General features: G+C 44.3%; 1 protein-coding gene across 1 annotated transcript in view; it reads left to right on the forward strand.

Annotated features, from left to right (window-relative positions):
- The window catches only part of LOC127054453 (uncharacterized), a 191,591-nt gene that overhangs the window by 109,558 nt on the left and 56,167 nt on the right, over window positions 1-25,866 (forward strand). The gene's annotated exons all lie outside the window — the stretch shown is intronic.

The following is a 25,866-nucleotide window of genomic DNA, read 5'->3' on the forward strand; positions in this document are numbered from 1 at the left end:
CCTTGCACTATGTAATGTGTTTCTCCAATACAGACTAGTGAGAGAGAAGGCAATCACAAATGTCAGCTATTCACTTCATAATTGAAGACTGATCTTATTCGAAAGCCATATCAGCTCATTATGTATAACCATTTTATTCTAGCACAAAGCCATGTCTTCAGAGAGAACTCAGGCACTGGATGGCTCAGAAGGTCAGCTCTGGGATTTATATATTTCACCTCTAGGTTATAGTTGTCACTTCAGACTTGGCTGTTAGTGACCGTCGGATCATTGTTCAGTAGACTATATGAAATGTCCTGGGGTAGACTCAGTCCACTTGGTGGAAAAGTGTCCACATCACCAAAGCCATCCCAGGAAGGACATGTTTGCAGGCAGAGCTAAGAGAGGTAAGGAGCGAATGGGCATTAACACTGAAGTATCTTCCTGATGCTCTAGGTGGTCTGTTCCTGCCTCAGAATGGAAGCACATGGGCGAGGGCCACATAATGGATACATGCATCACCATTGCCCTGGTCCACCAGTTAGCTCCTCTGGTCTTTATTTACTTTAACAAAAAACCTCTGTGACAGATGTTTTCCCTTTCCTCTTTCTCACCAGCAGCACAACTGAGCAGCAGGGATAGCAGGAAGGAAGAGCTTGAGGCTTCTCACTCCTTCAGTAGAACACCAAAGGGCACCTTCAGGAGCAGGGGTGGCTCCAGGCATCAGCGCACCAAGCGCATGCCTGGGACGGCAAGCTGCAGGGGTGACCTGCCGGTCGCCGTGAGGGCAGCAGTCAGGCTGCCTTCAGCGGCGTTTCTGCAGGAGGTCCGCCAGTCCTATGGCTTCGGCAGCAATTCGGCGGCGGGTATGCCGAAGCCATGGGGCCGGCGGACCTCCCGCAGGCATGCCGCCGAATCCGCGTTATCAGTGGATCTCCCACAGGCATGCTGCCGAAAGCCACCTGACTGCTATGCTTGGGGTGGCAAAATACATAGAGTCTCCCCTGCTCAGGAGGAGGGAGATGCTCATAGTCACCAATCATGTTAGGAATATTTCTTTTGTAGGGGTAGAGGGAGAAGGCAATGTTGAGGAGAAGGAGAAAGGAAGTATCTAATTACCAGCCCCAACCACATCACCAGGGCCGTCCCTAGCCATTTTGGTGCCCTACGCAGCCCCCCCCATGGAGGGGGTGTGTGGCCCCAGGCCTCTGTGGGGGGGGGGCAGGAGCAGGCTTGGGGGGCAGGGGGAAATCGCTCCCCAGCACAAGCCAGCAGAGCGGAGCGGGTTGGGGCCAGGTCGCTCCACTTCCTGCTGCCTGGTGAGTGCAGGCGGGCTCAACCCTGCACTCACGGGGCGGTGGGAAGTGAAGTGACCTGACCCCAGCCTGCTCCACTCAGCTACCCTGGCTCCCAGCCTTGGGGATTGGGGGGGAACTGTCCCCCAGCACTCACCAGTGGCGTGGTTGGAAGCTGGAGGCACGGAGCAAGCTGGGGCTAGGTCACTTCAATTACAGTCACCCAGTGAGTGTAGGGCACCCAACTGCTGCTGCTGCAGTCCTCAGGGGAAGGGGTGGAGTTGGAGCGGCTCTGGGGTGGAGCAGGGGCTGGAAGAGGCAGGAGCTTTTGGGAAGGGGTGGAGTGGGGGTGGGCCTGGGGCAAAGCAGGGGTGGGAAGAGGTGGGGCTGGGGTGGAGAAGGGGCAGGGGCCATGGCGAAGAGGCGGAGCGGGGGGCTGGAGCAGCATGGAGCTATGCAGGGCACCAGGACATTTGGTGCCCCGAATTTCCTGGTGCCTTACACAGCTGCGTACTTTGCCCTGCACATTACTTACTCTGGGCATACCATACCACAATCAGTGGGATGTGTGACCAGTTCCAACTTATGCGAGTATATGAGTCGGGATGTCCAGGATTAAGCCTCATTTAGCTAATGTTAGTAAACAACTATGTCATTGTCAGATAGAAGGTGCTTTATAAGTGCAAAGTATTTATAATACTTACATTATAAAATTATACTACTTGGCAAAATCTTGGAACTTGTAGGATAAAGGCTGAAAAAAACTTTTAAATGAATGCATTTGAAAAAGAAAAATACGTTATAAAATGCAACCTGCACAGCAAAAACTGTGATAATTAGATGTTTGTTTGCTACTTGCATTTGTCTGTGTTACTTTTGTACATATATGATTTAGGTCATGCCCTAGATATTGTTCTTCCAAAAAATGTGTACCACATAGGTTTAAGATCACCGTACTTTGAAGCCATGCAGCTAGGTATTTCTGTTTAATGTATTTGTTTACTTCCTTTCAAAAGAATAAAAAATTGAATGTTTGAAGAATAGAAAAGAGACAAGAATCTCTATTTAGCTAGAGACAATAAAGATAAATGCAAAGTAATTCATTTAGGAAGGAAAAATCAAATGCACAACCACAAAATGGGAAATAACTGGCTAAGTGGAGAGCAACAAAAAGGATAAGTTTTAGAAAACCTGACTTTTGAAGAAAGGTTAAAAAACCTGACCGTGTTTAGTCTTAAGAAAAGAAGATTGAGGGGGTGACCTGATACATCTTCAAATGTGTTAAGGACCATTATAAGGAGAACTTTGATTAATTGTTCTCCATGTCCACTGAAGGTAGGACAAAAAGTAATGGGCTTAATCTACAGCAAAGGAGACTTCAGTTAGCTGTTAGGATCAACTTTTTACCTATAAGGATCATTGGAGGTTTTTAAGAACAGGTAGGACAAATGCCTGTCAGGGATGGTCTAGGTTTACTTGGTCCTGCCTCAATTCAGGGGGCTGGACTTCATGACCTCTTGACGTCCCACAGTCCTACATTTCTACAGTTCTATGATGATTCTATCTTCAGTATTTAGGACCTCATCCAGCATCCACTAAAGCCAATGGGAGTCTTTCCAGACTTTTATGGAGTTCGGCTGGACCTTCATCAGAGTAGCCAGTGTCATTGTATCTCATTGTTCTGCTTATCAAGACTAGATATTTTCCCCTGATCTCATCATACTACTGGAAGCCACCTGTTGGGAAGCCTTCCTGCCTTCTGTCATGTAGAGCACACAAAAAAATGCATTTCCCAAATCTTTCAGTTGTTTCCACAGATCAATAGGGACTTTTGTGTGAGACAGCTGAGAGCTTAGAGGACAATCTGGCTATTGTACATGCAAATGATCCCAACAAGTGTTAGTCCTCTTTTAACACCTTCTGCATCACTCTAAATTATATGCCTCTCAAATAGATTTCATTGTGACATCTAAAAGGCACCTTTTTTTACTATAAGTAAATTAGACTTGGATTATTCATTTAAAAGGCACCTCTGTTATTTGTAGCATGTTCTTTGTCTTGTTAATCATTTAAACTTGTGTTTTTTCTCAGGCTGCCTGGAAGCAGGTTGTAGGAGAATGCAGTCTGGTAGAGAATCCTAGAGTTGGATTAATAAGTGTAATGGTTGCTGATAATTAACATTATCTCCTGAAGAAATAGCCCATCTTACCATAGATCTAAAAAGTAACTTTCTATTTTAGCTAACACTCTCTTGTTCCAACAGTGTCTTTAAGCCTTTGTTTAGAAGTTAATTTTGCTTAACAAATCCTGAAGAGCACATTGTACTGAATCTCTTATGAGGCCTTTTCCAGAATTTAAGCCTTCATTTATCAGAGCAAGCAAACAGACATTGGAAAGAGTCACTGAAACCACAGAAGGAGGCATGTTGAAAAGAGAAATCAAACTAGTGTTTGGTCAGGAAAAATACTTAAGTTAATGTGGACTGTGACTCACTCATTGAGTTTTGTGACTCCCTAGAGCCTTATGGGCAGTGACCCAAGAACAGGTTTGCCTACGAGTTCTGCAGAGGAATGTTGTTAGCTAAATCCTATAGAAATATGTTCTAATACAGTTTTCAAAAAATCACACTATATTTAAAATTATTCCTTTAGGGACTGATCCAAAACCTTTGAAAGTCAATGCCAGTCTTTATGTTGATTTAAAGAATATAGGATTAGGCCCTTAATCACAAATCCTCCATCATCTGGTGTCTCTCTCTGGTTGTTGATTCTTTGAGGCAGATTCAGCCTAATAAGATTTTAACCAGTGGAAAAAAATCCTCTTTGTGTCTTGTTGGTTTACTAATTTTCACTAGGAGTTCTTTCTCCATGCAAACTGATCACAACATGAAGCATAACTGGAAACATTCTCATCTGGTGTAAATACTGTATTTAAAGGGAAAGCACTGTCATGTAGTTGAGTCCTAAATATTAGGTTTTGGTTGAAAGAAAGGAAAATAAAGTATGTACACTTAACACAATTAAATAGAAGTGGAGATCATGAATGCAAAAAAAAAAAAAAAGGGCCAATACAAAAAACCCAAGATTGCTATTGACATTCGCGATTGCCTTTGCAAATAACTGAGTTTCTGTGATAGTCACTGTATTTTTCTGTTTTGATATGTAACAGGGACTGAACACAGTAACTTGGTCTACTGTAACTGAAGAAGCAATATTTTTAAAAAATGGTGTCTGCTATGCATTATGAAAGACTGTGTCTGATATTCTTAAATATGAAATAATAATTCCATTGCACTCAGTGGTGAAAATGGTTATGAATAATTTAGAAGACTTCAGTATACTAACATGAATTGCTGAATCCTGCTTTTTTTTTCTTTTTAAGGGTAGCAGTGTCCCTTTAAAACACTGGGATGATGCAGAAGCCAGTTGAATAATAATTTTGATCTAGTCTGTGATGATAAATGCATGTAAAGATTTTGAATTAACATAGTGCTGTAGATTTAGGACTAACATGTAAATCTTGAAAAACTATGACTGAAAGCCCTAATAGCAGCTATTCAACTCATTGAGTAATGGGATGTGTGACAGAAAACAATCAGGGTAGGGTTGCAGTAGCTCTTCCATTAGAAACTCTTATTTTCAGTAGCTCATAGACTTTGAATTTTTCATATCTTTTTGGCTTAAATTTTTCACATTTGGTGTCAACCTGGGGGTGAATTTTACTTTTTATTTTATTTTTTTATTATTGTATTATTTATTTATTTATTATTTCATTATTTTTTTTGAAAACCTGAGTACAAACCATTCACATATTTTTTTGTTAGGCAATGGTGAAAAATATCCATTCCCGTTACTCTGAATTAGCCCCAGACTGATGACCTTCAGTGTATGCTGCAAAGCTAATCTTTTTACCATGCATTTGGGGGGAACTGTCAGAGAGAGAGAGGAATGGAAGTTTAAGCTTTTAAGTTGCCTGGCTTGCTGGTGATGTAGAGTTGTACTGCCACCCTTTGCAGGCACCAACCTATGTCTAGGGTCGCCAGCTCAATGGGGATAGGTATCCTTTCTTTAGCTTTTGTGTACATCTAAATTCAAGCACTAACGCCCTGATAATCCATGGCACACTGGATATAAATTCTGTCAAGAGGCTACCCTGGTTTCTGTTTCACACAGTGCAGCTGAACGAAAATTCCATAGCAGCTACAGAAAAAAAGAAAAAAATACAGGTTTTTACTGAACTTTCTGCAAAAATGGCTAGTGCAAATCAGTACAATATCCCTAGCAATGTTTGTTTAGGCATCAATCCTGCCAACACTTTAACATGAGTTTAACTTTAAGCACTTAGTCTCACTGACTTTAAGTGAAGCATGTGTAAGTGTGTTTGCAGGACTGGTCCTTGGAAGATGATGATGATGATTACTTTTTTAACTCTGGCCTAAATTTATAAATGTCACTGCAACAGGTTTTTGTATTGAGCACACGCAATTAAATTTTAGATGTCTTCTGGGGCGGAGGGAGCTAACGATTTTGCCAAGGGAATAGGTCACGTTGGGCTCTGGGCATCTGGAACAGTGTGGGAGGTGATTTTGGTGTGGGAGAATGACACTTGTTTCTGCTACAGATAACCAATGAAGCAGTTAGTGCTGACTATTAAAATCTCATCTTTTAGGTTTCAAAATTAACATGCTAGTGAGATGAATGGGACAGTCCATGCCTCTCAGCACTGTTGTTTCAGGCTGTTAAACTCAAAAATATGATTCTGCACCAGCTATACTTCATTCATATTTATAAATTTATTTTTGCCACAGTAAGTTCTAGAAACAACCTTTCTGGACAAAGAAAAATGTAGGTTCTGGAAGAGAACTATTCAGCAAAGGATGGAGTTGTGGAATCCATGAGAACACACATTTAGTTTTTCCAAATATATATATTTTAATCGTGTGTATGTGTATATATATATATTATGGTAGCATCCAAATGCCCCAGTAAGAATGAGACCTGCATTATGCTAAGTGCTGTACATGCACATGAAGAGACCATTCCGGTGTCATGTAGCCTTTCCATCATGAAAAACAAAACAGATTACACAGTTAACGATTTACTTTCTTTAAACAAATAGCTGCATTTGATAGCCAAATAGATGCTAAACCAAAGAGTGAGGGGCATGGGAAGGTGAACGACAGTGATGAATTAGGGAAAACAAACTCAAATTAAATGTACTGAACTATCAAGATAGGTACTGCACAAGCTGATGTAGCCACATGAAAATCCTCTCTGGGTTCAGAGCTTTGATGGCAGCTGCAATTCTATGGCCTTAATTACATGAAAAATATTGGTGATTGAAATAGCATAGGGGTTGTGCTGAGATATTGGGGCCTGATTTTGCTCCTTTTAAAGTCAATGACAAATATGCTAATTGACCTCAACTGAAGGAGAAGCTGGGCTGCAATGCACAGTTAACTAGATCCTAAACATATCCTTTCTGTTGTTCCCTGGATGCAGGACAATATTAGATCAGTTTGCTGTGTGAATACATATAGCTGTAAATATATTATTTTTCATACCATTAAATACTTAACACTTAGAAATGATCATATTTTTGTCACTCTACTTGAAAAATTAATTTATTTGGCATATGTAATCTTTTCAAGGCAAGCCACAGCATTCTTATTGACGATGTTCAACATACAAAGCTCTTCAGGAAGTTGTCATTTTGAAGTCCTCAACAATATGTGTCATGTTTGTGGCTGCCCACATTGACATAGTGGACTGTCTCTAAAACACCACTGAAATTCCGCTGCTGTACAAATTCCATGCTTGGTAAGAAACCTGTTCAGAAGGCTCCATTGTCTTTGTGGTAAATCAAATCCGGGTTGATGTTGAGTGGGATCCAAGACAATAAAATTATTTGTCACTTTCTCTGCAGATCATGAAGCTTGCCACGTGTCCCTTATGATAAATCGCTCAACTGGTAAACATTCACAATGGGCGACATGAGGGATTAGCAATTCTTTAATAGTAGATGTGGCATCAGTTTTGCTACATCAGTTCGCCATCAGTTTTGCTACACTTATCTCTCTGTGAACACTGGCAGAACGATATTGCAGAGAACCAGTAACCATGGTTGGTTGGTATGAAATAATAAGCATGGTGAATTAAGTTGTATATTGATCAGCTTTATGTGATACGAGTAAGCCCATACTGGGTTGCAATAGTCCGCCACTGAATAACAGAGTGCCAAGGCTGAAGTATGTAACATTTGGGCGTTGGTGCCCCATGTCATTCCAGTTAGTCTTCTGAGCAGGTTGTTGCGCGTTTTGACCTTAGTCACTGTCTTTGTAAGACGGTGAGAGTTCTATACAACGTGAGGCTTAGACAGATCGAGTATAACTCGTGCTTTATTCGCTGACCACTGAGAACTATGGTTAGTTCTCTGCCCACTTGTGCATGATCTAAGTGGAAGACACTTGACACAGTCTTACTTCTACTTCGTATCAAGCACCACCGACAATGACAATGAGCCATAACCACCATATCTGCATTCTGAATACTCAAGTTTGTCAAAGGAGTGTGACTAAGTGCCAAGGTAAAAGTCATCTGCATAAACAAACTTGCGAGATCTGGCAAGTGGTAGGTCATTTCAATATAAGTTGAATATCGTTGCAGGAGGCCATTCTTCTGGTGCCTCCAAGCACTTGTTTTATCACCAATATGCACATGGAAATAGTAATTTCTCAAAAAGAGCCACTGCACATACTACCCAATTCAGCACAGTTCTAGAAAATTTCACCACAAGACCTGTGTGCCAAACTGTATTGTAGGCTGCAGTCAGATCAAAGAAATCTGAATCAGTCTTCAGCTTATGTTGGATTCCATTTTTGATGAAAGTTGTAATTGCCAGCACTTGATCATGTGTACTATGACTGTGGCGAAAACCAGCTTGCTTTGGTGCTGACATGCCTTCCACAGATGGTGAAATTCTTTGCAAAATCATACACTCAAGTACTTTAAAGCATATGCTTATGAGTAGAATTTGTCTGCAGCTCATAGGCAAGAATGGGTCTTTCCTAGGTTTCAGCAAGGCAATGACCTTCGCTTGGCACCAGATTCTAGGCAGTCTGGATTCTTGCAGAACTCTGTTGAAAAAACAAACAAGCCATTCCTAAGCATGAGAACCTACAAGTTTAATGAATTCAGGTGTAATTCTATCATATCTGGGAGCTGTACCCATTTTCAAATCATTCTGCACTTTAACCAATTCCAGACTAGTGAATGGCTCCATTGTCCTATCGACTGGATTTCTCCTTAGGAAACGCCACTATTTGTCATGTATCTGTCATTAGACAACTGTCAACAGGAGCTTTGGTGACCTTCAACAGATGACTGGCAATCTGATCTGGAGTAACTGCCAGCCTGCTTTGTGCACATGGATGTTGAACAGCACTTAGTCAACAAATTAAGCGCCAGCTCTTCTGGCTTGACTGTGTAAAGTCAAGCACCACTGTCACTTCCTCCCATCGAGGCTGGCGAGCGGAATCCAATGATTCTATAAAATGGTCCAAAATCTCCAGATCACTTGACTTCTCATACTGTTTCAGCACAATCATCATTCAAACATGGAATCTACACTGGTTGGAAGCCACATGGAATTGTTGCACTTAGAACTTTAACAATGGCACAACAGAAACAACAACTTGCATCTTCCATGGAGATGATGTGGGGTATTCACTCACAAAAGCTCATGCTCCAAAACATCTGTTAGTCTATAAGGTGCCACAGGACTCTCTCCTGCTTTTACAGATCCAGACTAACACGGCTACCCTTCTGATACTTTAATGGGATGGTTACAACACCTCATTCTAAGTACTCTGTAAAGGAGCCCCCATCTGGCTTCCGGAATTTCCATCTTGGCTTTGGTACACTCCTTATCATCGGAAGATGCATTCCGTTGATGTTGACTAATGATGATAAATGATGGTGATAATATTATGCCAGAAGGGATTGATTTGTATATGACAATTTTTTATATACAATATATTAAAGGAAGTGTATAAAGTACTCTGTGCATGGTGCTTGAATTTAAGTAAGAGTTTGAGAACCTGTCAAATGAAAAATACATATTATAAAAACATATATACTGTACTTTTAAAAAAGATACAGAATCAAGGAAACTTTGAAATTTACACTATAGTGTACTCTGATTCTAGAAGGATATTTGATGGAGCAACACTTTTCAATTTACAGTAGTCCTAAGGGGAAAAAATCTGTGCATGTTTGTATAAAATATGTGTTTATATGTGACAAAGCACTCTTCTTTTTAAAGGAAGAACTTGCCCACAAAGTGTAAGCCCTGAAAGATAGAATGTGCTGTTAAGATGTTGAAAAAAATATATTGGAAGAAGCTACACGAGAATCTCAGGGTATGTCTACACTACAGGGACTATACTAACATAGTTGCGTCCCTGTAGTTATGCTGGCATAATCCCAGAGTGTATACGCACCCTATACTGATGAAAGGGGTTTTTCCTTTGGTGTAGGAATACCACCTCCCAGATTAATGGTATCTGGTTCAGCAGAAGCATTCTTCCATCAACCTAGCAGCACCTACAGATGAGGGTTATGTTGGCAAAGCTATCTTGGGTAGGGGTATGGATTTTTCACACCCTGAACAATGTAACTGTTGACCCAAATTTTAAGTGTCAACTAGGCCTATGAAGTTCACAAATTGTATTACAGACAGTGCTTGATCACTCAGTTAGAGACTTTGGCTTGTTCTTAATTTAAAAGTCCATACCTCAAACTGATGTAGCTATGCTGATCTAACCCCCAGGGTAGATGCAGCTATATCAGTGGAAGAATGTTATTTGGTGTTCCAACACCAATGGAAAAACCCCTTCCATTTGTATAGGCTAAATCTACTCCACAGGGTAATGCCGGCATGTCATAAACAGATGGTTAAGAGTTAATGTCTCTTTTACCTGTAAAAGGTTAAGAAGCTCAGTAAACCTGGCTGATACTTGATCAGAGGACCAATAGGGGGACAAGATACTTTCAAATCTTGGTGGAGGGAAGTCTTTGTTTGTGCTTTTGTTTTGTTTGTTGTTCGCTCTCGGGACTGAGAGGGACAAGACGTACACCCAGGCTTCCCAATCTTTCTGAATCAGTCTTTCATGTTTCAAAATAGTAAGTAATAGCCAGGCAAAGCAGATTAGTCTTATGTTTGTTTTCTTAACTTGTAAATGTGTCTTTTTGCTGGAAGGATTTTTACCTCTGTTTGCTGTAACTTTGTATCTGAGACTAGGGGGAGAGGGGTCCCTGTAGTCTATATGAATCTGAATACCCTGTAAAGCATTTTCCATCCTGATTTTACAGAGATAATTTTTACCTTTTCTTTCTTTATTTAAAAACTTTCTTTTTAAGAACCTGATTGATTTTCCTTGTTTTAGAATCCAAGGGATTGAGTTTAAACTCACCAGGGATTGATGGGGGAAAGAAGGGGGGATGGTTAATTTCTCCTTGTTTTAAGACCCAAGGGGTTAGGGTCTTGGATTCCCCAGGGAAGGTTTTGGGGGGACAGAAGTGTGCCAGACACAGATTTCTGGCTGGTGGCAGTGTACCAGATTTAAGCTAGTAATTAAGCTTAGAAGGGTCCATGCAGGTCCCCCACATTTTTACTCTAAAGTTCAAAGTGGGGGGGAAAACCTTGACATGGTGAGCAGCGTTGGGATTTCTAGGAACCAAAAGCCAGTTGGATTTTTTTTCTTTCCTTTTTAGCTGCTTAGAAAGCAACCTGAGGGCAGAGGTATTAAGTTTTTTTTACAAGGGTCTTTGTTAAGAGGAGGCTTCAAGCTGTGAGCCAGCAGACAGCCAGCAAAAGGCATTTACAAGTTGAATTGTTTTCTTTTTCTACCTCTCGGGTATAACTAGTTAGAAAATCTCTGTTAACCAAGCAGTCTGAGCTGCAGAGGGGTGCGGGCAGCACAAGAAAGCAGAAAAATGAGTGCCAAGAAAGCAGTTAAACCGGAAATGGCTAGGCTGGATGCAGAAGAGAAAGACAAAGAGGCTGACCACAGGAGAAAGCTGGAGATGAAAGAAATAGAAGAACAAGCCAAAGAGGCTGCCCACCAGAGGGCTTTGGAGCTCCAGAGGGGGGCCCACCAGCAGGCCCTGGAATTAGCAAAGGTTAAGCAGGATGGAACAGCCAACCCTAACAACCCTTCTCCAGGTACTGTTTCCCATCCCAGAAAATTTCCTACCTACAAGGCAGGTGATGACACTGAGGCCTTCTTAGAAAATTTTGAGAGGACCTGCCATAGGTACAACATCTCTACAGACCAGTACATGATAGAGCTGAGGCCACAGCTCAGTGGACCCTTAGCAGAGGTGGCGGCTGAAATGCCTAAGGAACACACGAACGATTACGAACTTTTTCAAACCAAGGCCAGAATCAGAATGGGGCTAACACCTGAGCATGCCCGTCGGCAATTTAGGGCCCTAAGGTGGAAACCAGAGGTGTCATTTACCCGACACGCCTACCACATTGGAAAGAATTGGAATGCCTGGATATCAGGAGCAAATGTTAAATCTCTGGAAGAGTTGTCCCTCCTAATGCAAATGGAACAGTTCTTAGAGGGTGTTCCTGAGGAAATAGAAAGGTACATCCTAGATGGGGAGCCCAAAACTGTAACCGAGGTGGGGGAGATTAGAGCCAGATGGGTGGAAGTGGCAGAAAAGAAAAAAGCTACTAGCAAAGGGAGTGAATATCACAGGGGGCAAACCAAAAATAAACCCTATCACCGAGGGCAACCCAAAACCCCACCTACAACCCAAGGAAAGCCCCAGACACCCTATTGTCTCACCTCACCAGTCTCCAGCAACCCACCTCGGCCCAGTGACCAGTCAGCTGGAAGGTGCTTTAAATGTAATGAACTGGGACATATAAAGGCCAACTGCCCCAAGAACCCCAACCGAGTGCAGTTCATTACACCACCATCACACCAAAGATCCCCAGGCCCAGATGCCTCTCAAATACCCTCGGAGAGAAGAGAAACCTTGAGAGTGAGTGGAAAGAAGGTTATTGCATGGAGAGACACGGGGGCACAAGTGTCAGCTATCCACCAATCCTTAGTGGACCCCAAATTCATCAACTCAGAGGCCCAAGTGACAGTTTACCCATTCATGTCAAAATCTGTAAACTTGCTTACAGCTGAACTGCCTCTCCAGTACAAGGGCTTGTCAGGAATGTGGACTTTTGCAGTCTATGACAATTATCGCATCCCCATGCTACTGGGGGAAGACTTGGCCAACCAGGTGAAGCGGGCCAAGAGGGTGGGAATGGTTACACGCAGCCAAGCCAGGCAAGCTTCCAAACCCATTCCTGTTCCTGAGTCGTCCACAATGGCCCTGTCTTTGTTACCAGAGACCCAGACAGAGGTGGTGGACCCAGAACCCCTGCCAACGACGGTAACAGCCATAGTGCATCCAGTCCCAGAACCGGAACTGGAAAAGCAACCAGCACCAGAACCGTTGCCAGCACTGATGCCAGCACTTGCAAACCCATCTCCAACCCCAATGCCAGAGGGCGTCAGCGGGCCTGAACTGGCAGAAGCAGCAGACAGCCCTACCCAAGAGGCTCAGCCAGAGCCTGAAATATCGCATAGTGCACCAGCGAAAAGTGGTTCACCAACGAAAACAACCTCATCACCTACATCGCTTCCAGAGGGACCAAGCCGAAGTCCACAGTCTAAGGAGGAACTGATGTCTCCAGCCTCAAGGGAACAGTTCCAGACTGAGCAGGAAGCAGATGACAGCCTTCAGAAAGCTTGGGTGGCAGCACGGAGCACCTCACTGTCTCTCAGTTCTTCTAACTGATCCCGGTTTGTTGTAGAACAAGGACTTTTATACAAGGAGACTCTTTCTGGTGGACACCAGGAAGACTGGCATCCTCAAAAACAGTTGGTAGTTCCAACCAAGTACTGCAGAAAGCTCTTAAGCTTAGCCCATGATCATCCTAGTGGCCATTCTGGGGTGAACAGAACCAAAGACAGGCTGGGGAAGTCCTTCCACTGGGAGGGGATGGGCAAGGACGTTGCTAATTATGTCTGGTCTTGTGAGGTACGCCAAAGAGTGGGAAAGCCCCAAAACCAAGTCAAAGCCCCTCTTCAGCCACTCCCCATAACTGAAGTCCCATTTCAGCGAGTAGCTGTGGATATTCTGGGTCCTTTCCCAAAAAAGACCCCCAGAGGAAAGCAGTACATACTGACTTTCGTGGACTTTGCTACCCGATGGCTGGAAGCAGTAGCTCTAAGCAACACCAGGGCTAAAACTGTGTGCCAGGCCTTAACAGACATTTTTGCCAGAGTAGGTTGGCCCTCAGACATCCTTACAGATTCGGGAACTAATTTCCTGGCAGGGACCACGAAAAATCTGTGGGAAGCTCATGGGGTGAATCACTTGGTTGCCACCCATTACCACCATCAAACCAATGGCCTGGTGGAGAGGTTTAATGGAACTTTGGGGACCATGGTACATTAATTCGGAAATGAACACTCCAATGATTGGGACCTAGTGTTGCAGCAGTTGCTTTTTGCCTACAGGGCTGTACCACCATCCCAGTTTAGGGTTTTCACCATTTGAACTTGTGTATGGCCACAAGGTTAAGGGGCCATTACAGTTGGTGAAGCAGCAATGGGAGGGGTTTACGCCTTCTCCAGGAATTAACATTCTAGACTTTGTAAGCAACCTACAAAGCACCCTCCGACACTCTTTAGCTCTTGCTAAAGAAAACCTAAAGAATGCTCAGAAAGAGCAAAAGGCCTGGTATGATAGACATACCAGAGAGCGTTCCTTCAAAGTAGGAGACCAGGTTATGGTCTTGAAGGGGCAACAGGCCCATAAGATGGAAGTGTCATGAGAAGGGCCATTCACGGTCCAAGAGCACCTGGGAGCTGTTAACTATCTCATAGCATTTCCCACCTAAAGCCTAAAGTGTACCATGTTAATTCTTTAAAGCCCTTTTATTCCAGAGACTTAAAGGTTTGTCAGTTTACAGCCCAGGGAGAAGATAACGCTGAGTGGCCTGAAGGTGTCTACTACAAAGAAAAAAGTGACGATGGCTTGAAAGAGGTGACCCTCTCCACAACCTCGAAATGTCTGCAGCGGCAACAGATCAAGAAGCTGTGCTCTAGCTTCGCTCCATTGTTCTCAGCCACCCCAGGACGGACTGAATGGGCATACCGCTCCATTGACACAGGTAATGCTCATCCAATTAGAACCCCACCCTACCGGGTGTCTTCTCATGCCCAAGCTGCTATAAAACGGGAGATCCAAAACATGCTACATTGGTATAATTGGTATACATGGGTATAATTCACCCCTCTACCAGTGCATGGGCATCTCCAGTGGTTCTGGTACCCAAACCAGATGGAGAAATATGCTTTTGCGTGGACTACTGTAAGCTAAATGCTGTAACTCATCCTGACAACTATCCAATGCCATGCACCGATGAGCTATTGGAGGAATTGTGACATGCCCAGTTCATCTCTACAATAGACTTAACCAAGGGGTACTGGCAAGTACCACTAGATGAACCCGCCAAAGAAAGGTCAGCCTTCATCACCCATGCAGGGGTGTATGAATTTAATGTGCTTCCTTTCGGGCTGTGAAATGCACCCGCCACCTTCCAAAGACTTGTAGATGGTCTCCTAGCAGGATTGGGAGAATCTGCAGTTGCCTACCTCGATGATGTGGCCATTTTTTCTGATTCATGGGCAAAACACCTGGAAAAAGTCTTTGAGCTCATCAGGCAGGCAGGACTAACTGTTAAGGCTAAAAAGTATCAAATAGGCCAAAACAGAGTGACTTACCTGGGACATCAGATGGGTTAAGGAACAATAAACCCCCTACAGGCCAAGGTAAATGCTATCCAAAAGTGGCCTGTCCCAAAGTCAAAGAAACAGGTCCAATCCTTCTTAGGCTTGGCCGGGTATTACAGGTGATTCGTACCACACTACAGCCAAATCGCTGCCCCACTAACAGACCTGACCAAAAAGACCCCAGCCAAATGCAGTTAAATGGACTGATGAGTGTCAGAAGGCCTTCACCCAGCTTAAGGCAACACTCATGTCTGACCCTGTGCTAAGGGCCCCAGACTTTGACAAACCATTCCTAGTAACCACAGATGCATCTGAGCGTGGTGTAGGAGCAGTTTTAATGTAAGAAGGACTGGATCAAAACTTCCATCCTATCGTGTTTCTCAGCAAGAAACTGTCGGAGAGGGAAAGCCACTGGTCAATCAGTGAAAAAGAATGCTACGCCATTGTGTATGCCCTGGAAAAGCTACGCCCATACATTTGAGGACGGCGTTTCCAGCTACAGACCGACCATGCTGCGCTAAAGTGGCTTCATACTGCCAAGGGGAACAACAAAAAACTGCTTCGATGGAGTTTAGCTCTCCAAGATTTTGATTTTGAAATTCAACACATTTCAGGAGCTTCTAACAAAATAGCTGATGCACTCTCCCGTGAAAGTTTCCCAGAATCAACTGGTTAAAAATTGTCCTTAAAATGTGAAAAGTCTTGTAGTTTACATAATTAGTAGTATAGGTAAAGGTGCATGTGTTTATTAATCTGTTTATTCTAAAGTTCTAGGAATAAATCACCGCCAGTGTGGTTCCACACTGTCTGAGATTTGGGGGGTGTGTCATAAACAGATGGTTAAGGGTTAATGTCTCTCTTACATGTAAAGGGTTAAGAAGCTCAGTAAACCTGGCTGACACCTGACCAGAGGACCAATAGGGGGACAAGACACTTTCAAATCTTGGTGGAGGGAAGTCTTTGTTTGTGCTTTTTGTTTTGTTCGTTGTTCGCTCTTGGGACTGAGAGGGACAAGACATACACCCAGGCTTCCCAATCTTTCTGAATTAGTTTTTCATGTTTCAAAATAGTAAGTAATAGCCAGGCAAAGCAGATTAGTCTTATGTTCGTTTTCTTAACTTGTAAATGTGTCTTTTTGCTGGAAGGATTTTTACCTCTGTTTGCTGTAACTTTGTATCTCAGGCTAGGGGAAGGGTGGTCTCTCTAGTCTGTATGAATCTGAGTACCCTGTAAAGCATTTTCCATCCTGATTTTACAGAGATAATGTTTACCTTTTCTTTCTTTAATTAAAAGCTTTCTTTTTAAGAACCTGATTGATTTTTCCTTGTTTTAGAATCCAAGGGATTGAGTCTAAACTCACCAGGGATTGGTGGGGGGAAAGCTGGGGGGTTGGTTAATTTCTCCCTGTTTTAAGACCCAAGGGGTTTGGGTCTTGGATTCCCCAGGGAAGGTTTTGTGGGAACAGAAGTGTGCCAGACAGACTTCTGGCTGGTGGCAGCGTACCAGATTTAAGCTAGTAATTAAGCTTAGAAGGGTCCATGCAGCTCCTCAACATTTTTACTCTAAAGTTCAAAATGAGGGAAAAAACCTTGACACAGCATAACTACAGTGACGTAGCTATGCTGCTATTGTGTCTATAGTGTTGACGTATTCTTAGGGATGAAGACAAAGGTGAAATAAGTGCTATAGTAATGAGTGAACAGAGATTGGTAATATTGCATCCTGAGCAAGTGGAAGGAACAGGATGTTGCAAGAAGTGCCACAGACAATGCAAGTATAAAATAAAATGGTCTGTTTTAGGCCTTGTCTACACTGGCAAGTTTCTGTACAGTAAAGCAGCTTTCTGCATTGTAAGTCACGAGGTGTACACATTGACAAGCCACTTTGGCCTGGTCTATGCTTTGGTGTGGGGGCGAGGAGGGGGATTGATCTAAGTTATGCAACTTCAGCTACGTGAATAACATAGCTGAAGTCAACGTACTTAGATCTACTTACCTTGGTCTCTTCACTGTGGTAAGTCAATGACTGATGCTCTCCCATTGACTCCGCCTGCACCTTTTGCCCTGACAGAGTATCAGAGTCGATGGGAGAGCACTCAGTGGTCGATTTATCGCATCTAGACTCGACGCGATAAATTGACCCCTGCTGGCTCGATCTCTGCCCGTCGATCCAGCGGGTAATGTAGACAAGCCCTTAGTGTGCAGAATCTGTGCAGCTGTAGCACTGTATAAAAAACAACCCAACAAGAGGCGTACAACTTTCTGCGTCGGGGTACAGCACTGCAGTGCCAGTGTAGAAACTGTGGTTAATTGCAGTGCTGCAATTGGCCTCCGGGAGGTGTCCCACAATGCCTGTTTTCACCTCTCTGGCTATTGGTTTGAACTCTACTGCCCTGCACTCACAGGACCAACCATCATCACCACCCCATAAATTCCTTTGGATTTTGAAAGTCCCTTCCTGTTTGCTCTGTATCACATGCAGTGCTCTCAGTGCATCTTTCCAGGTGGCCACGGCTGCTCCATGCACAAGGCGATCCCCCACTTGGAGCAATGCTGAGCTGTTGGACCTCATCAGCTGTGCTCCAGCTGTAGGAATTATAATACCTATGGACAGATTTCAGGATGCAGGACAGAAAGGGGCCAACACTGGGACACACTGCAGTGCAGGGTCAAAATGACAGAGCTGCAGAATGCCTACCATAAGGGGCAGGAGGCAAACCGGCGCTCCAGTGCTGCGCCCACAAGCTGCCATTTTTGCAAAGATTTGGACGCGATACTCGGTGGTGACCCCACCGCTACTGTGAAGACCACTGCGGATACTTCCGTGGCTTGTGTACCAGTCGAAAGTGGACTGATCCAGGAGGAGGAAATCTTGGATGAGCATGTGGAGGGGGAAGGGGACCCAGAGGCAGAGGATTATTCGGAGGTCAGAGATGCATGCAGCCAGGAGCTCTTTTCTACCTCAGAGGAGGCTAACCAGTCACAGCTGTCAGATATTGGCGAAGTGCAAACAGGAGAGGCAACCCCTGGTAAGTGGATTTGATTTTGGGAATCGCTGAAGCAAGTTGTTGGGAGGTAGAAGGGTTGCATAAAGCAGGCTTGTCTCCCACTGCATGGCTAGTCTGAGTGACGGAACAGGCTGTTGATTGACTCTCTTACTTCATGGGAATCTCTCTCAGATCTCCAGGAAACTCTCATGGAGATACTGGGAAATCCACTGATGCAAGTTCTTTGGCAGAGCTGCTTTGTTTCTTGTCCCATTAACGGTAACTTTCTCATGTCACTGTGCCATCCCGGGGGCACGGGGACCATTGCTGCACATAGGCAAGCCACATAGGGCCAGGGCAGAAGCTGCAGTCTTGGAGAAGACCCTCCCTTGATTCCCCACTGACCCTGAGCAGTGAGCTATTTTCCATAATGATCACCTCCTGTGGAAAGTGTGCGGACAGGAATGACTATCAGTCCCCTCACACACACAGTGCTGGCTCTCCCCAGGAGCCATGTGCCCAGTGTACAGCAGGATCCAGGAAGAGGGATTTACTCTTCCCCTGTGGCTACTATCCATTTTGGGGGTCTTGTGGCTCATGTGCGCTTGCCTGTGGTCAGCCATTTAGTGACAGGTGTGAGAGTACTGGCTGTGTGTTAAATCACTAAATCACTGTTGTCTATGTTGTAAACAATACTACTTCTTTCAAATGTTGCATTTAAACTTCACAGAGATGACCCTGAGAGCCCAGCTTCCCTCTTTGTTATAGCCAGCTGAACAGCTGCGCAGAATTAGAATGCACCAAGAAGAACTAAGGAGGATTTTCTGTGTGATGTCACAATCAGAATATCAGGGTTGGAAAGAGACCTCAGGATGCCATCTAGTCCAACCCTCTGCTCAAAGCAGGACCAATCCCCAACTAAATCATCTCAGCCAGGGCTCTGTCAAGCCTGATCTTAAAAACTCCTAAGGAAGGAGATCCCACCACCTCCCTAGGTAACTCATTCCAGTGTTTCACCACCCTCCTAGAGAAAAAGTTTTTCCTAATATCCAACCTAATCCTCCCCCACTGGAAATTGAGACCATTATTCCATGTTCTGTCATCTGGTACCACTGAGAACAGTCTAGATTCATGATTCACTCCGCGGACGAAAAACAAGAATTGAAGTAGTGGTGGGACAGCAAGAAGAGGGATTGAAAGGAGAACGTGGTGCACCAGAATGAAGCCACTTAGCAGCTCTTAAACGTTATGGAGCGCCAAGTGGACGCGGTCCAGGCGATACTAGCTCTTCAAACTGAGCAGCTCCATGCCTGCTCTCCCCTGCAGCTACTGTCACAAAACTCTTTCCCATGTGCCCCCCCAGACACCACCAACACACTCTTATCAACCTCTTGGCTCCAGTCTATACCCACTGTATTCCACTCCTCCCCACTCACAGTCCAGCACTGCAGACTCCCACTACCCACTGTACTCAACACCCATCCCTCAGCAGTTTGGCCCTGCTGAAGTACAGCACACACTGAATTGTACTCCAAAGGAGAAGGATGGATATGATCCTTGGACATACACAAATCTTTAGCCGTCCTGGGAGCCCTCCTCCTCCTGGGACCTTCCTCCATCCCCCTCACTGCTAGTGGTTTGGTTGGTTGGTTGGGTTTTTTTGGTTTGACTCTCTCCTCCAGTTGTTGTTTTTTAATAAAAGAATTGTGTTAGTTTGAAAGCAATCTTTATTCTATTAATTGAAAGCAAAAAGAGCCCTGCAAAGCAGTGTACAATTATGTTAAGCTCACATATTGCATCGTCTGCACCAATCACCACCTAGCATTATAAGCACTGCACTCCCGAGCATAACAACAAATATTAGTGGCTTTCAGCTTCAAATTACTGCCTCAAGACATCCCTGATCCTTATGGCCCCACACTGCACCCCTCTAATAGCCCTGGTCTCTGGCTGTTCAAACTCAGCCTCCAGGTGCTGAGCCTCTGTGGTCCAGCCCTGAAGGAAGCTTTCACCCTTCCCTTCACAAACATTATGGAGCATATAGCATGCGACTATAAACATGGGAATATTGTCATCAGACAGGTCCAGCTTCCCACAGAGGCAGCACCAGCGGGATTTTAAACGGCCAAAAACACACTCAATACTTATTCTGCACTTGCTCAGCCTGTTGTTGGACCGCTCCTTGCTTCTGTCAAGTTGCCCCGTGTATGGTTTCATAAGCCAAAGCATTAAGGGGTAGGCAGGATCTCCCAGGATCACAATGGGCATTTTGACTTCCCCACTACCACCTCCGTCTTCCCACAACTCTTAGAGGCAGAAAAGAAAGTGGTGCTCTGTGGGATAGCTGCCCAGAGTGCAGCACTCTAAATACCGCTGCAAGTGTGAACACGCAATTGCAAAGGCAGCTGACAGCATGAACACACAAAAGTGGTTTCCCTTCAGCGCTCTCTGAGCAGTGCTGTAACTCCTGGCACTGTAGCTCTGCCAGTATGGACATACCCTTACTCTTTAGCCTCTCATGTTAGTTGGTTTGTACTGTTATTCCTTTACTCTCCCTTGGTGTGGAAATTGCACCAATTTCTACTCAATTGTACTGACTAGCTGACACCTAGAGGTGTGATTTACAACTTGAGGAGAAATGTCTGTGCTAGCTCTGGTCAAGCTAGGACACCAGAAACAGAGTGCACTTGTGGCAGCATGAGGAGATAACCACCCTGGCTGCATACCTATCTGAGACTTTAGGCATGTACTCCGGGCAGCTAGCCCCTCCTGCTGCTTGCACTGCTACAGCTACACTCTATTTTTAGCATGCTAGTATGAGTATGTGTCTCCTTGAGCTGGAAATTATACTCCTAGCTTGAAATGTAGCTGTACCCTAAATATTACCCTATATCTTAATATCTGTGGACAAGGGGGAAGAGTAAATTGACAGCTGCAATCTTACTGTTCACATTTCCTGATTTATGAATGAATGCTGCAGTAATGTAAGTACTGATTCGGCTGTCATTCTGCTGTATGTTGGGGTAACTCCATCGAATAGAATTACAACGGTGTGAGTAAGATCTGATTCAGGACCACAGCTTTTTTGTGGATACAGATGGAATCCAGCGTATGTGTTCATATGCACGCACATAAAACAGGTGTGCTGTATGAGGCTGTAATGTGATAATTGCAGGCCTTGGCGGCATGCAGAAGTTCACACTGGCTCAGTGGATTTTAAATTTCATGGCAGTGCAAATCTAGAATTCCTATTTGGTGCCAGTTGGGGTAAGATTACATCCGACTTCTTGCCGGCAAGTTAAAGAAGTATGGGCTGGATGAATGGACTATAAGGTGGATAGAAAGCTGGCTAGATCGTCGGGCTCAACGGGTAGTGATCAATGGCTCTACGTTTAGTTGGCAGCCGGTACCAACCAGAGTGCCCCAAGGGTCGGTCCTGGGGCTGGTTTTGTTCAGTATCTCCATTAATGATCTGGAGGATGGTGGGGACTGCACGCTCAGCAAGTTTTCAGATGACACTAAACTGGGAAGAGTGGTAGATATGCTGGAGGATAGGGACAGGAAACAGAGGGACGTAGACAAATTAGAGGATTGGGCAAAAAGAAACCTGACGAGGTTCAACAAGGAAAAGGGGAGAGTCCTGCACTTAGGACAGAAGAATCCCATGCACTGCTACAGACTAGGGACCGAATGGCTAGGCAGCAGTTCTGCAGAAAAGGACCTAGGGGTTACAGTGAACGAGAAGCTGGATATGGGTCGACAGTGTGCCCTTGTTGCCAAGAACACTAATAGCATTTTGAGCTGTATAAGTAGGGGCATTGCCAGCAGATCGAGGGACGTGATCATTCCCCTCTATTCGAAATTGGTGAGGCCTCATCTGGACCACTATGTCCAGTTTTGGGCCCCACATGACAAGAAGGATGTGGAAAAATTGGAGACAGTCCAGCGGAGGGCAACAAAAATGATTAGGGGGCTGGAGCACATGACTTCTGAGGAGAGGCTGAGGGAACTGGGATTGTTTAGTCTGAAGAAGAGGAGAATGAGGGGGGATTTGATAGCTGCTTTCAACTACCTGAAAGGTGGTTTCAAAGAGGATGGATCTAGACTGTTCTCAGTGGTACCAGATGATAGAACAAGGAATAATGGTCTCAAGTTGCAGTGGGGGAGGTTTAGGTTGGATATTAGGAAAAATATTTTCACTAGGAGGGAGGTGAAGCACTGGAATGGGTTACCTAGGGAGGTGGTGGAATCTCTTTCCTTTGAGGTTTTTAAGGTCAGGCTTGACAAAGCCCTGGCTGGGATGATTTAGTTGGGGATTAGTCCTGCGTTGAGCAGGGGGTTGGACTAGATGACTTCCTGAAGTCCCTTCCAACCTGATAGTCTATGATTCTATGACTCTGCTGACATCCTCCCTGATTTGATCACCACTTCCTCTTTGGCCCAGCCCATGCCCACATACTGATGGATCTTGTTCCAGTTCTGTTGTTGAGCTGATGCAGAAGAGGAACCAATGTGTTACTTATTCCTATTGCTATACTGTCTGGACATTATTTGACCAGTTGTGGGGCAGCTCTGTGTGGGGTCAGCTTTTTTTCACATGCAACTGTTCCCCTTGCTGATTGACATTGCAATAACAGGATGGTCAGAAAAACATGCAGATGTTAAAATGTACTACATAAGAATGACTTCTTTTTATTTAGGCCTCAGCTACTACTCAGACAGGAGGAGGATTCAAACAGTAAGGGGAAGCAGGCATGTTGTGTACTACTTTACTCAGAGACCAAATAATAGTAATAATCACTGTGAAACGTACATAAAATAAGTTTCTAAGTTGTGTAAAATGCAACTATAATACAGAAAGTAAAGGTCCTGCTTTCTACTCATGCCTGATTAGGCCCATTTTTACAAGCCGGCTTTGCAGAAAAGTTTGAGACTCTGAACTGTGGGATCTGACTTCTATTTTGTTCCTGCTGTTTTCAGTGCCTGTCAGAAAAAGAAGTCCTACAACATATTCACTTGAGCATCTGGGTCCTGCTGCATGAGGAGTTAAATCTGTCAGATTTGCCAAATGTGCATAGAGCAATAAATAAATAAAAAGGCAGAGAAGCAGAGTGCAAATACTTCACAGAAGACAGGCACCTGGCTGACCTCTAAGCTGACCAGCACCAATGAAAAAAATGTAATCCTTGGGGTTCAGATATCAGAATTCAGGCTACAAGAGGCTTTTTAGGAGTCTCTGTGGCAACACGTGAGACTATGAAGAAGAAATGGTGCCAGATCTCAAAAGTTACAAGCATTAAGCGGAGGAACTGTAGGATTGGCCGAGTGTCTGGAATATAGAGAATGTGAAGCATTATGTATGTATTTTTAAGTGAACCTCAACCAGGGCCGGCTCTAGCCATTTCACCGCCCCAAGCACGGCAGCATGCCACGGGGGGCGCTCTGCCGCCCTCCGGTCCCGCGGCTCCGGTGGATCTCCCGCAGGCGTCCCTGCAGAGGGTCCGCTGGTTCTGTGGCTCGGGTGGAGCATCCGCAGGCACGCTTGCGGGAAGTCCACCGGAGCCACGGGACCAGCAGACCCTCTGCAGGGACGCCTGCGGGAGGTCCAACGGAGCCGCCTGCTGCCCTCTCAGCAACCGGCAGAGCGCCCCCCGTGGCATGCTGCCCCAAGCACGCACTTGGCGTGCTGGGGCCTGGAGCCGGCCCTGACCTCAACTCCTTCCTATGTTGATGGGTAGGTACACACTATATTAGTGATACAGGTGAAGAAAACAGTGACTTGTCTGAGGTCACACAGCAGTGGGATGGTAGAAAAGGTATTAGAATAAACTATCGGTGAATTCCAGACTGTGTTTGTTCCCTGGAGGCTATGCTGCTTCCTATTTGACAAAAGGATATGTTCTTGAGGGGAGAGCAGGAATCTACTTAGTAGATGACTTGTATAGTGAGGAATAATACAATATTTAGGATTTGCCTCTTGTTTTGGAAATAGTTTGCTTTATCACAGGCCAAGAGAGGCTCTGGAAGATGACCTGGGAGGACAGCCAGGAAGGGTATCTAAGACATGTTGCAAGAACTCAGTTGGATCTGAAAATGAGAGAGCCAACCGGGATGGCTAACAAGGAAGATATTTCTTTGTTGCCAGGCTTATACAGCACAGTAGTCTAACACAGACTCATATTAACAGCTGCTAAGAAAATTGCTAAGGACTTAAATTTGGCATGTGCTTTAACTGATTGCACTATAATCTGAGTTATCTGGAGGTATATTTTAGTGTGCTAAAGGCTTTCCTGAAGTCTGAAAAGATTTATTGTGGCTGAGGCGGGGCTTGAAATGGACATGGAGGCCTTTGTGACCATATAAGCCTTGTTTTCATTATTAAAAATGTATGCTGTTAGTAAACAACTATGAAGAGTTGAGTTAGCCAGCACAGCGCTAACCACGACTTTGGCACTGTAGACAGTGTTGTCAGCAAGGTGTGCTGCATGATACTAAACACAGGTTAGCCAATTCTATGCTGACCACAGTGTCCCAATCAGTATCATGCGAATTGATTCAACTTTGCACAGTTGTGTTGTAACCATATAAAATTTTGTACTGAGGACAAGCTAATAGAAATTCTATAAAATTATTTGCTATGTGCTTTTTCTTATAGGTTTCCCTTTACCCCGCCTAGCTGTGTAGGAAGTGAGTGTGGTTTGAGAGAGGCTCTGAAAATGGAAAGTGTGGAAGGCAATGTTCTTGAGTGTGGGCCTGCCTGCAGTCAACTCTGATCTCGAGAATTCAGGTATTGCTGGTTCTGGCTGCATTAAATAACTGTTGTGTAAGATAGTGTGGTCTTGCCTCATTCATTCCCATTCTCCTGAAGCTACAAAATGATAGTCCAAACAGTGCTATTACTGCACATATGTACCAATGTACCTGTTTAATATCTGAATGTAGTGCATTTGAATTTTATATGAGATGGGCTATTTCCTGCCTAGTAACTTGATCTATGCACATGTATTCCATCTCTGATAGGTTTTTAGACTCCTCAGCTAGTTGAGTGGGTTTCATTGTTGAATATTCAGAGAATAATTAGTGTGTGGGGTGGGGGGGAATGATGATAAAGGGATGAAGCTTTTGGTGAATGATAGACCAAAGGCCCTTGGCATATAGTACTTGTAAGTGATTCCCATCCTGATGTCAGTATCAATAGGTATTTGCATTATGGCAGCCTGTGGCTATGCCTACCCTGGATTCAGAAATTTAATTCCAAAAGCAATATGAAGCTTTATCAGATGCTCTTCCATGAGCTAGATGGATATGCTCACTTCAGTTTGTATTTTGAATGTGTCTGCACCTATTTCACTATTTAAAAGAACGATTAATACTTTATTATTTGAAACTGTAGTGAAAGTACAATTTGATATGGTACCATGTAATTTGTTTTCTCTTGTTATGATGAGAACTGGGCAAGATTTTCTATCCTGCAAAAATCTGAGTTTCCAAATATTTTTTCTTTCTGCAGTGGGATGAAAGAAAGCCCTCTTGAAGTTTGTAATGAAAAATGAGAGAGGGAAGGAGGAAGGAAGAACCAATCCACCCCTGAATAGCCAATCGCTCAGGGTCAGGCCGTTCATTTGGGAGGTTGGTGATCCAGGCTCAAATCCCTGCTTCATCTCAGGGAACTGAGCTTGAGTTTCTATCCTTCCTCCTACTACCCTCTGTAAGTGCTCTAATCACTGGGTATT

The sequence above is a fragment of the Gopherus flavomarginatus genome, chromosome 1, assembly GCF_025201925.1.
Source record: "Gopherus flavomarginatus isolate rGopFla2 chromosome 1, rGopFla2.mat.asm, whole genome shotgun sequence".
NCBI lineage: Eukaryota > Metazoa > Chordata > Testudines > Testudinidae > Gopherus > Gopherus flavomarginatus.